This window comes from Psammomys obesus, unplaced genomic scaffold (assembly GCF_907164565.1).
Source record: "Psammomys obesus unplaced genomic scaffold, mPsaObe1.curated_primary_1811, whole genome shotgun sequence".
Taxonomy (NCBI): domain Eukaryota; kingdom Metazoa; phylum Chordata; class Mammalia; order Rodentia; family Muridae; genus Psammomys; species Psammomys obesus.
The window spans coordinates 985,972-996,355 of record NW_026590435.1 but is presented as its reverse complement, the minus strand read 5'-3'; positions in this window follow the sequence as shown (position 1 = coordinate 996,355).

Below are 10,384 nucleotides of genomic sequence, written 5' to 3'. Positions count from 1 at the left end.
GGTTTATTGCCATTCGTCGTGATCACAGTCCATCATTGAGGGAAAACCAAGGCAGGAACCTTGATACAAGAACTAAAACAGGCCATGAAAAAGTGCTGCTTACTGGCTTGCTCTTCACGGCTTGCTCAGATGCTTTCTTACATAACTCACAACCACTTGCTTAGGGGTGCAGCCATCCCCTGTGGGCTGGACTCTCCCACATGAACCATTAACAATGAAAATTTCCCCAACAGGCTTGCCTTAAATCCAATCTGATGGGGGCATTTTCTCAACTGAGAATCCCTCTTTCAAAATGGCTTACGTTTGTATCAAATTAAAAAAAAAAGTACACAGAGTGGGACTATGGTGGTTTGAATAGCTATAGCCCCTATGTGTTTGAATGCTTAGCCCATACAGAGTGAAACTAACTGTGCCACTTGTGGAGGCAGACTTTGAGGTCTTATATATGCTCCAACTATGCTCAGTGTGACACACAGTCTCCTGCTGCCTGTGGATCAATATGAAGAACTCTTGGCTCCTCTAGCACCATGCCTGCTTGCACACTGCCATGATTCCTACCATGATGATAGTGGACTAAACGTCTGAAACTGTGAGCCAGCCCAAATTATGAATTGAATTTCCCCCAAATTTTTTGCACAGTTTCACATTGCCCAAGCTAGCCTTGAGTGCATCATCATGCCTGGTATATTGATATCTGGACCTCATGTAAGGTAAACAAAATACTCCACAAACAACTACATCCTCAAACCTGTTAAGCATCATTGGAAGGTAGACTTAACAAGAACCAATAAAAATTAAAATCCACATTTTTTAGTTGTTTTTTCATCTTTTTAAAAACATTTTTCTTTTACTTTATGAACATCGGTGCTCAGCCTGCATGTATGTCTGTGTGAGGGCATCAGATCCCCTAAAACTGAAATTGAACCTGGGGCCTCTGAAAGAGCAGCAAGTGCTCTTAACTGATGAACCATCTGTCCAGCATCCCTCCTCTGCTCCGTCCCACCCACCCACCCCCTTTTTTTTTTTTTTTTTTGGTTTTTCAAGACAGGGTTTCTCTATGTAGTTTTGGTTGTCCTGGACTCATTTTGTAGATCAGGATGATCTCGAACTCACAGAGATCTGCCTGTCTCTGCCTCCACAAGTGCTGGGATTACAGGCATGCACCACCATACCCAGCTAAAATCCACATATTCTTAAATATGGAAACCCACTTCTAGAACTCTGACAATAGAAATGAGGGCACTAGTTATGGATGTCTGAGGGAATTTACCATATAATTCTTTATAAAGTTTAGAGATGGAAGAGTGCTAGATAAGTCTTGGCCTTTTACATTAAAAGAAATGAAAGTGAGAAGAAATAAAAATGAGTGAAGAAATAAAAAGTGAGAAAGAAATTAAAAAAAAACAGAGAAATAAAATAAAACTACCAAATACAGCTAATGAAGAATATGAATGTAAAATTTATATTTGGAAAAACTGAGGCATGGTCACTTTTATGTATCCCTGGCTGTCCTCCAACTAGATACATAGGTTAGGCTGGCTTTGACTTCATAGAGATCTACCTGCCTCTACTTTCCAAGTTCTGGAATTAAAGGCATGAAGAGACACCATGTCCAGACACTTTTTTCTTTTTGGCCAAGGTGAGGTTCTTTTTTGAGACAGGTTCTCACTATATAGCTCTGGATGTCCTGGAACTCACTATGCATACTAGGCTGGCCTCAAACTCAGAGATCAACCTGTCCAACTAAGATCCCAACTACTTAGACTAAAGGCATGTACTATCACATCTAGCCAGCTGTGAAATTCTGAATACTAAATTTGAGTATACACGTAGACAATAATTAGAGACGGCCACAAATGGAAGCACTGATTAATTTCAAAGTGAGAGTCTGAGTAAACTGCTTATCTTGTCTTGGTTTAACTTTGGTAAGTGGTATGTATTGAAAAAAAGTGTCCTTTATTTATTTGTTCATTATTTATTTATTTATTTATTTATTTATTTATTTATTTATTTATTTATTTTTAGGTTTTCCAATTTGGTAGAGTACAGGTTTTTAAAGTATGTCCTTATGATCATATGTTTTTTCTTTTGTTATGGCCCCCTTTTGTTTCTGGTTTTGTTAACTTGGATATTCTCTCTCTACCTTTTAGTTAGTTATTGGATAAGGGTTTGTCTATCTTACTGCTTTTCTCAAGGAACTAACTTTTCATTTCACTAATTCTTTTTATTGTTCTCTTCATTTCTATTTTCTGGATTTCAGTCTCGAGTTTGATTATGCCATCTACTCTTCTTGAGTGTGATTACTTCTTTTTGTCCTAAAGGCTTCAGGTATGCTGTTAAGTTGCAAGTGTGAGATCTGTCTAGTTTGTTTGTTTGTTTGTTTATTTGTTTGTTTGTTTCCCATGCAGGTACTTTGGTGCTATGAACTTTTTTCTTAGAAACTGCCTTCATTGTGTCCCATAAATTGGTGTATGTTGTGTATTCATTTTCATTTAATTCTAGAAAGTCTTTAATTTCTTTCTTGAACCAGTAGAGAGTTATTCAGTTTCTATGAGTTTATAAGCTTTCTATTGTTTCTGTTGTTGATATTCAGATTTAATCTGTGGTGGTCTGATAGGATACAGGAAGCTATTTCAATGACCAGTGGTTGTTGATTCCTGTTATTTTGTTGTTGATAGTGATGATAATGATGATGGTTGTGGGGGTCATAGGAGTGGTGTGTTTCTTTTTTTTAAATTTTTCTTGTTGGAGATTATTAATTCCCTGTTTTTGTTTTTTCCCATTGATGTGATTAACCTCCTTGGGTTGGAGTTTTCCGTCTATGACCTTCTGTAGGGTTGATTTTGTAAACATTTAAATGTTGCTTTATCTTGGAACATATTTTTTCCATATATGTATGGTTATTGAAAGTCTGGGCTGGCATCTGTGGTCTCTTAGAGCCTGCAGCACTACTACTTCCTCTTCTTCCTTCTTCCTTCTTCTCCTTGCTTCTGCTTCTTCTTCTTCGAGACAGGGTTTCTTTGTGTAGCCTGGGCTGTCCTGGACTCACTTTGCAGACCAGGCTGACCTCGAACTCACAGAGATTGGCCTGCCTCTGCCTACCAGAGTGCTGGGATTATAGCCGTGTGCCACTGTACCAGCTGTCTGCAGCACATTTATTCAGGCCCTTCTGACTTTTAGAGTCTTCATGGAGAAATCAAGTGTAATCTTAAAATGTCTACCTTTATATGTTACTTGGTCTTTTTTCTTTGCAGCTTTAATATTCTTTTTTAAGATGTATTTATTTACTATGTATACAGTATTCTGCCTGCATGTGTGCCAAGAGGCCAGAAGAGGCCACCAGCTCTCATTTTATATGGTTATGAGCCACCATGTGGTTGCTTTACTGCCATTTAATCAGCCACATATCATTGGCCACAGTGAGCTTCTGTTGTTCACCTTTGTGCAGAGCTGCCTTGGCAGCTGTTGACCTGCGTCCCACCAGAAATGCATCTCACCAGAATGGTTGGTTTTGGGCTTTCAACCGCTTAACTGAATGGCTTACCTGAAGGGATGTAACACTACAGGCTTTTGGAACACCCAAGTTTCCACTGCCATCTGATACCAGTGATCTCACTTTAAAAGAGCTAACTGAGACATCCAGTGGAAACTCATTTCCACCTCCCTGGTGAGGCCAGGTACCTCCATATTGAATGGGCCTCGACTTAAGCCTCTAGCCATTCCTGAGAGAAATAGAACCTTTGATCCCAGGAGTTCCCCTGTTCCTGCAGGAAGCAAACAGTGGCTGGACCAGCCTTTGGGAGAAACCTGAATGTCTGTTTCCTTCCAGGCAGAAGTACAATTCAACAGCCACACCACACAAGCCAGGCTACTACTGGTCACAAAATGACACTGTCCCCTGCAATTTCTCCAGATGCAGAAAACCCAACTGTAAAATTTGTGGTAGTGGAAGACTGCATTTGTGTTCTTTTCTTCAGAAAAAAAAAAAAAAATAGAAGAGAGGCTAGAGAGGTGCCTCAATGTTTAAAAGCATTGTCTGCTTTCCCAGAGGACCTGAGTTTGACTCCAAGCACCATAGAGCAGCTCATAACCATCCACAACTTCAGTTGCAGGAGCCCCAAGGCCCCTGTCCAGTCTCTGTGGGCAATGAACACAGTGGTGCACAGACACACATGCAGGAAAAATCCCGACCTAAAGTAACAAAATAATTTAAAAATAAAAAAACCTTAGGGGGCTGGAGAGATGGCTCAGAAATTAAACACTGCCTGTTCTTCCAAAGTCCTGAGCTCAATGCCTAGCAACCACATGGTGGCTCATAACCATCCATAGTGAGATCTGGTGCCCTTTTCTGGCCTTCTGCCACACATGCAGGCAGAATGCTGTATAAATAATAAATAAATTTTAAAAAATAAATAAAACTTAGAAAAGAATTGAAGTGTAGCTTAGTTTTAGAACACTTGCCTAAGTTCAGTCTGCAACATCTCAAAAAAGAAAAGAAATGGGGAGAATTGAGGACATCTTGTTTACCAGTGATCTTACAATGAGGCTAAAGAACGAAAAACCGAGTGCTGCTAAATTTCTAGAAGCACTAGTAGATTCTGTCATTTATGAGTTCTACAGAAACCTTACAAATGAGGACTCATTAATTATTGGAAACAGGACTTGGAATAAAAACACTGAAAATTTATCAGAACAGTGTAAAGCTTGTTCAGCCAGGAGTTCCATTTACTCAGAATGCTTGACATGACCATCATTTCATATGGACAAAGTGACTAGAAATGCAGAAAACCTCAAATAGAAGTGTCAACCCTTTATTCATACTTCATCTAACAAGAAACCTGACAAGAAACCAAAGCAGGATCTTTTCCATGGTCATAGCTATGGCAATTCCTGGAAGTTGGAGGTAGGTTATTTTTCTGGTTTCCTATATTACAGGCTTTTAATTAGGTTTTACATGTCCCAAGAGGTTCAAGAAAAGTTTTCCAAGCTGGGTATAGTGGTGCATGCCTTTAATCTCAACACTCAGGAGGCAGAGGCACATGGGTCTCTGAGTTTGAGCCTGGTCTAGACAGGGTGTTCCAGGATACCCAGGATTCCACAGTGAAAACCTGTCTCAAGAGGGAAAAACAAGCAAACAATAACAGTAACAAAAAAAGCTTTCCATAGTGCTCTGAAATTTTTCCATTTTGTGTCAATGTCTCCTCCTGGGGGGTGGTGCCCACAGTTGATAAAGCATTTCTCTCAATGTATTTAAAATTTCTAGGATCCATGGTGGTAGCAAGATTAAGTCTTATCAAAAGAGATCTTTGGTGCTTCATGTCACTAATCCAAGCATTTTGGAAGAAGCAGGTAGATCTCTGTGTCCAAGGTCATCCAGGGATATACACTGAGACTATCTCACAAAACAAAACAAAATCAAAGGGTAGAGAGAGATCGAAGAAGTAAGAGTACATATTGCTTTTCCAGAGGATCTGAGTTCAATTCCCAGCATCAGTTATAAGTTATCAGTTATCAGATAGCTCATAAGCACCAACTCATAAGCATTTTCCAAGGGAATCTCACACCTCTGGCCTCTGTAGTCACCTGCACTCATGTGCACATACCCACAAACAGACACATATAATTTAAAATAAAATTTTTAATGAAGGAAAATAAAGGTCTTCTTTGGTTTTGTTAAAAATATTATTTTATGGGTATGAGTGTTTTGCCTTGCATGTAGGTCTGTGCACCACGTGCATGCCCTGTGCCCAGAGAGGTGGAAAGGGAGCATCGGATTCTCTAGAACTGGAATTACACAGTTGTGAGCCACATGAGTGCTAGGAATCAGATCCAGGTCCTCTGCAAGAGCAACAAATCCTTTTAACTACTGAGCTATCTCTGCAGCCCTTGGTTTTGTTAATCTTTGTTTCTGAGGCAGGGTTTTTCTGTGTAGCTTTTGCTGTCCTGGCTTCAAACTCACAGAGATCCACCTTCCTCTGCCTCCCTGAGTGCTGGGGTTACAGGTGAGTGTCAACGCGCTCAGCTGGTTTTGTAAATCTTAATACCACAATATTTGCACAGATTAAATCTTTCTCAAGGCTGAGTGTGAGCCAGACACTGTCTCCTGTTTGGGGATATGCAGATACATATTCTATCAAAACTAAATGACCCTCCATTCTCCATACTAACCAGATGTCCCTCCCTTTGATGCCTTGAGATGTCTCATTTTTCTACACATCATGCTATATTTCCTAGAAAGATTATTCCCAGTTTAATCATAATGTGACATCAAGAAAGACAGAAGAAACACTGTTTTGGGTGCTCAATATTTGGTGTAAAACTACTGACAGCTAATTCCCTTTCCCTGTGTTTTCATATCCAAGCTACCGTGTTCCTTAACCCAGAGGCTGCTTAGACTGCTCATAAATCACCTGTGAAGGATTTCCAAAAGAGAACTAGAATAAAATTCTGTCAATGAGTATGAAATTAGATCAAACAGGAACAACCAAACTCAAAGTAAGAGTAAGATTGGATCCTATGAAATACTTGTAGCAAGAAGACAGTTTCTTACAAAACAGTGTATTTACCAAGCGTCACATAACTTTATCAGTTTCCTTTACATAAAAGGCCAGAGCGAGGGTAATGGTATTGTCAGGCTGAGGTGAAATTTAAAAGTGATTGGGAGGGTTCTTAGTTACTATTCTACTGCTATTAAGAGACACCATGACCAAGGCAACTCTTATAAAAATAAGGCACTTAACTGAGGTCTTGTTTACAGTTTTAGTTAGTACACTATCATCATGTCTAGAAGTAGTCAGGCATAGTACTGGAGCAGTGGCTAAGAGCTTTACATTCTCATCAAAAAGCACAGATAGAGAATGAGACAATGGGCCTGGTATGGGCTTTTGATAACTCAAAGCCCAACCCCCCAGTGACAAACCTACTCCAACAAGGCTACACCTAACCAACAAGGCCACACCTATGATTCCTTCCCAAACAGTTCTACCAACTGGGGACCAAGCATTCAAACATATAAGTCAATGGGACTATTCTCATTCGTGCCACCAAAGTAGAGCAGGAGAGATAGCTCAGTAGTTAAAAGCACTTGCTTCCCTTACAGAAGAGCCAGATTTGGTTGCAATAACTCACATATTGGTTCACAACTCCCTATTACTCCAGCTCATGAAGATTCAATGTTCCTTCCTGCCCTTCTTGGGCATCAAGTATACACGTGCTGTACAAACATACACACATAGAACATAAAGATAGTTATCTTTATGAATATATTCCTGGAGCAGGAAAGGTGGCTCAGCAGTTAAGAACACTGGTTGCTCTTTCAGAGTAGTGGAGCTTGACCCACAGCACCCACACGTGTCACCTCACAGCCATCTGTATCTCATCCCAGTGCATCCAAGGGCACCATGCACCCATTTTGAGATACATGCAAAGAAAAGAGCTATACACATAAAAATTTTAAAACAACAACAACAAAAATGATGTGCTCTTGTTAGTAACACCTGAGGTAAAAGGCTCTGAGGCAAATACTGTCTGATTCAAGGTAGTCTACCTGGTGCTTCTTTGCCATTCCCTCTGGCTCTGTCTTTGTCCTATGGGCTGCCTTGTGGGTGTTGGAAAGTGAACCTAGGTTCCACAAAAAAGCAAAAGTGCTCTTAAACACTGAGCCTTCTCTTCATCCCCATGAGCACATTATGATAAGCTCAAATCACAAGTTTAAAAACTCTAAACAGATTTTGGTTTTCAGGGACCATCACCCCATGCAAAGCACCAATGTGTGGGAATCAAGTACCTGAGTTTTTGCTTGAGTAAACTTGTAAACATTGAGCATTTTAAGACTTTCTAAATACACTATTAGTACTATTGGTTTGTTTGTTGTTTGGTTAATTGGTTAGGTTTTTGTTTTTGGTTGTTGTTGCTGTTTTTTGTTTGTTGGTTGGTTTTTAGTTTTTCGAGACAGGGTTTCTCCATATAGGCTTGGCTGTCCTGGAACTCAGTCTGTAGACCAGGCTGGCCTCAAATTCTCAGAGATCTACCTGCCTCTGCCTTCAGACTGCTGGGATTAAAGGCACCTGCTGCCACCAACACCCCTTAAAACATATACATTTATATATACACTATATATATATATATATATATATATATATATATATATATATATATATATATATAAAATTATTTTATGTGTATGGGTATTTTGCCTGTATTTATGTCTATGAATCATGTGTATACAGTGCCCACAGAAGTCAGAGAGAGTTTTGGATCCCCTGGGACTGGAATTAAGACAGTTGTGAGTCAAAGCTGGGTGTGGCATTGCATGTATTTAATCTCAGCACTTGAAAGGCAGAGGCAGATGGATCTCTGTGAGTTCAAGGCCATCTTGGTTTACAAAGAGAGTTCTAGGACAGCCAAGACTTTAACACAAAGAAACCCTGTCTTAACACCTCCCCTAAAAAGGGCAGCTGTGAGCCATCATGTAGATACAGAGAATTGAACCCAGGTTGTCTCCTCTGGAAGAACAGCCTATACTCTAAAGCATTTAGCCATTCTTCCCTCACTCCTCAGTGGGGACTCTTAAGCCTCCTTTCCTTTTGATAACAGAACTTTTTCAATGGACATTAGTAATGACTATGATGAATATGGAAACTTCATTACTCACAGGATGATATTAAAAGAACATGAAGTGAAGCCTTTGAGAGAATGTCTGGAAGGCCATTCTAAGAGCCACACCTTTTGCATATGGGAGGAATTAGGCCTCGGGTGGCTTCTTCTGGGTACAAGCATATATATATATATACACATACACATACATGGGAAACTTTCATATGTTATTCATCCCTTATTCAACATGAGAAAAGTAATGGACAAGAAACTATGATTAATCAAAAATGGAGAACTCCATTGCTACATCCTCTGCCAGAAATGGAACAGCTAAGGTTTAACTCTCAAAGCAGGATACAATGATCACATGCCTCAGAAACACCTGGAATGTATGTTGAATCCACATTATTACAAAGCTCAAGCCATACCACTTCATAGAAATCACTCAGGAAAACTCAGAACCTTCTGTTTTACAAGCAGTAAAAGTGATTTGAGAAGTTGTGAATAGGGTAACTATGCTTTCACTAAGAACTGACAATCAAGCCAGGCTTGGTGGCACACACCTGTATTCCCAGCGCTCAGGGAGGCAGGCAGATCTCTGTGAGTTTGAGGGCAGCCTGATCTACAAAGCGAATCCAGGACAGCCAAGGCTACACAGAGAAAAACTGTCTCGAAATAAAAACAGAAAGAAAGAAAAAAAACAAAACAAAAAAAACAACAAAAGAACAGGGGGCTGGAGAGATGGCTCAGAGGTTGAGAACACTCGCTGTTCTTCCAAAGGTCCTGAGTTCAGTTCTCAGCAACCACATGGTGTCTCACAACCATCTACAGTGAGATCTGGTATGTAGGCAGAATGCCCTGTAAACAAAACAAAACAAAACAAAACAAAACAAAACCCTGAAACTGACAGTAATTATGGAGCTATTGCCTTCTGATAATTTTTGTTTTGTTTTGTTTTATTTTGTTTGAGACAGAGTTTCTGTATAATAGCCCCAGGACTTTGTAGACCAGGCTGGCCTCAAACTCACAGATCTGCCTACCTCTGCCTCCTAAGTGCTGGGATAAAAGGCATACACCACTTTTTATTCAGATGGCAAACTAAATCAGAAATTATGGTAGGATGGAAGATATTTTCATACAGAGCATAGAACATTCAAACTAACAGAAGCCCTGCATGGGAAATTGATGCTGAGTGACGGAATACAAAGCTAGCTATCTTGAATATAGCTCATTAATTTAATCAAAACTTGAAGGTCTTGAGAGATGATTTAGCCATCCAGCAAAGTGCTTGCCTTTGGTTTTCATCCTCAGAACCCATGTTTAAAAAAAAATAGATGGGGTGGTATTTGCTGGTAACATAAGTGTTGGAGAGGTAGAGAGAGAGATTCCTGAGGATTAGGGTTGAGCCAGCCTATTCTATTTAGTAAGTTTCAGGCCAGTGACAGATTCTGTCTCAAAGAGGAGATGGGGGATGAAAAGGTGTGAGATGACTTGCTGCACAAGTGTGAGGACCAAACTTTGGGTCTCCAGAACCCACATAAGTGCCTGGTGGGCATGGTGATCTTTCTGTAATTCCAGCCTAAAAAGATGGAGACAGTTATCCCCAAAGGAAGCTAATCAATAAACCTAGCTATTCTGCCCAGTTCTGGGTTTTGCCAGAGAAAACTTGCCTCGATGAATAAAATAGAAGTGAGGTCAAAGATAATTCCTGACATCAACCTTGGGCCTCCATATGCACGCGCACACACACACACACACACACACACACACACACACACACACACACACA